We start from the raw sequence: 2,718 nt of genomic DNA on the forward strand, positions 1-2,718 counted from the left end.
GTTAAATAGTACATCACCAAGAAGGTGCTGGCAGCAGGGCGCTTTTTGGTGCAGTGTGGCAGATGAACCCAACAGGGTCAATGGTACACCACCTGATGGCATGCAGAAGAGCCACTCAAATGGCCAATGGATGGCATCACTCGGCAAGTCAGTTGTCACTGCAAGGAAACTTCCATACCCGTCAGGTCTGTGGCACTTTTGCGCACTACTTGGCATCGGGTCTGGAGGTCCAGAGAGACAACACGATGGGGGCACGACATCATTTGTCTTACCTTACTGTGCAAGGCGCTTCATTAGGAGAGGAGAATAGTATGCCAAAGCTCTCAAAGCCAGACATTCTGTGGTGGCTCTGCTGGGCTGTTTGTGCTGCTGGTGCGGGCAACTCTGTTACTCTAGTGCAGGCCTCGCAGCCCATCTGCGTTTCTGCGCATCCTAATGAAGCAGTCATCATCACTAGAGATGTCCAGCCAATGATGAATTCCAATCAGTCCTGTAGGAGGAGTAGCGATTTTTGTGAAATTACATATGGCCCCTGTGTAGCTGCATCCATGGTAGGTGGCACCACCTGGTGGACAATTCTTGTTAGAATATGTCTTTAGAGTCTTCTGGGTGAGTTTCAGTGAAAACATCCCAGCAGTTTATGAAGAGTAGTGTTTGTGATGAGTCACCCAAAAATTTCAGACACCCATAAAATCATAAATATGGCAGATAGTGCCGCCATCTTGACAACTTTTATGCACACCCACCTGCGGAATATTGTATTTGAGTTTGATCAAAATCTGATTAATCCTGTATGAGGAGTAGCGATTTTTGTAAATTGTGTACAGACGACAGATAGATGATGCATTATCACATAAGCGCATCTGGCCTGGCCTACAGCGGGATGAGCTAACAAGGGCCACATTTGCTGCTATCCTTGGGATTTTTTCTGACAGACCCTGAAGTGCTGTGGAGGCTGATTTATTATTAATCACTTTGACTGGTTTCAAAATGTGCTTATATTTTTCTTGCTCACAGAACAGAAACTAACTCAGATTGATTTAACAAATTCACAACAGTTCTTCAAACTTTTTTCCCCCAAATAATTGCAAAGAGAGATTATGAACTGTAATCTCGAGATGATCACACATAGCATCCCACACTGATGAGATTTATTTCCACCTCAAAGACATCTGGGTGCCCTTCTGAGACCAGTCTTTGCTCCCCACTAATTGACTCAGGTGGGACTTGAACCCACAATCCTCAGCTTCGAAGGCTGATGCCTTATCCATTAGGCCACTGAGCCTGTGTGAGCCTGCCCACTCCTGCTCTTCTCGGTCTGTTTACATGAGTTTCATGCTCACAAAGCACGAGACATTCGAGAAAACGATTTCGGATTGATCATCCACATTCCCAGCTACTCTCTAGATTTGTTTGGAGGATCCTGCAGATGCATTATCAATTACCCTCACTAGTTTTTAGATATGCTTTGATAGTTATCTCACTCACACGTGAAAGAAACCCTCGTGAGCACTTTCAGATTGATTTTCCACATTCACAGCAATTCTTCAGACACTTTCCAGCAGGAACTGGAAAGCAGCACGACAATCTGTGCAAGGCAGGACTCAAACCCTGTTCACAAAACATGAATTCTGCAGGACATAAAGACACTTTGTTGGTGTTGACTTAGAACTTCAGAAGCTTTTTAACCTATGACTTACCTTAAGGGTATCAGAGTCACAACACATTCAATTTGGTTATGCATTATAAGAGACTGCACCAGCTGGGAATCTTGCATGATACCATTACACCACTGGCACAGTCTCCAAGAGGGACATGGCTGATTTTACAAGTTTCAAATTATTAATTGTCACACGTACTCCACGAATACAATGAAATTCTTATGCCAGAGTCAATCTTCCAGTTAACTGAGAATAGGTTAGAAAGGGCAGTGCAGAAAACAGCAGACAGCACAATACAACATAAAGTGCAAGACGTGAGAGCAAACCCAACATCAGTACAAACAACATGAAAACTGCTGTCTTCTTGGTTGTGTTCAGACTCCATGTGATGAAGGAATCCAGGAATCTCTGGCTTTTGACCATCTCAACAGGTGATGCATGAATGAATAGTGGGGAGTGGATAAGCTTTATTTTTCTTAAAGTTGATGATGATCTCTTTGGTCTTGTGGACATTCAAGGAGAGATTATTCTTGTTGCACCACACAGTCCGATCCTGAACCTCTCTCCTGTAGGTACTCTCGTTGTCGTCACTGATAAGGCCTATGACCGTGGTGTCCTCAGACAGTTTTATTAGGCTGTTGGCTCTGAATTTTGCAGGACAGTCAGGAGTGGTACAACGGGGGCTGAGGCAGCAGCCTTGGGGCACACCAGTGCTGAGGTTCTGGATTCCCAATTCTCACTGTTTGAGGCTGGTTGGATTAGATCTGGCCTAGTCACCAGCTTGTTTGGAACAACAGCATTCAACACAGAGCTGTGGTCTGTGAACGGCTTCCTCACACAAGTGTTCTTTTGTCAACTGTGTTCCAGAGCAGTGTGAAGAGTTAAAGAGATGGCATCATCCACTGATCTGTTGTGTCAGGATGCAAACAGTAGAAGGTCCAGGTTGGTGAGCTGGATTTATGAAATTACCAGTTTTTCAAGGTGACCAAGACCAGCAGGATAAGGTAAACATCTGGATGCCCTTTTAAACTAAAGTCTTTACTCACTGCTGGCAAAC

At 44.5% G+C, this 2,718-nt stretch overlaps 1 non-coding gene across 1 annotated transcript; it reads right to left on the minus strand.

Moving 5' to 3' along the window:
- Window positions 1-1,212: 1,212 nt before the first annotated feature.
- On the minus strand, window positions 1,213-1,285 carry trnar-ucg (transfer RNA arginine (anticodon UCG)). Its single transcript has one exon. It is a non-coding gene; the product is annotated as a tRNA-Arg (tRNA).
- Between the last annotated feature and the right edge of the window lie 1,433 nt (window positions 1,286-2,718).

The sequence above is a fragment of the Neoarius graeffei genome, chromosome 10 (assembly GCF_027579695.1).
Source record: "Neoarius graeffei isolate fNeoGra1 chromosome 10, fNeoGra1.pri, whole genome shotgun sequence".
In the NCBI taxonomy this organism is placed as follows: Eukaryota; Metazoa; Chordata; class Actinopteri; order Siluriformes; family Ariidae; genus Neoarius; species Neoarius graeffei.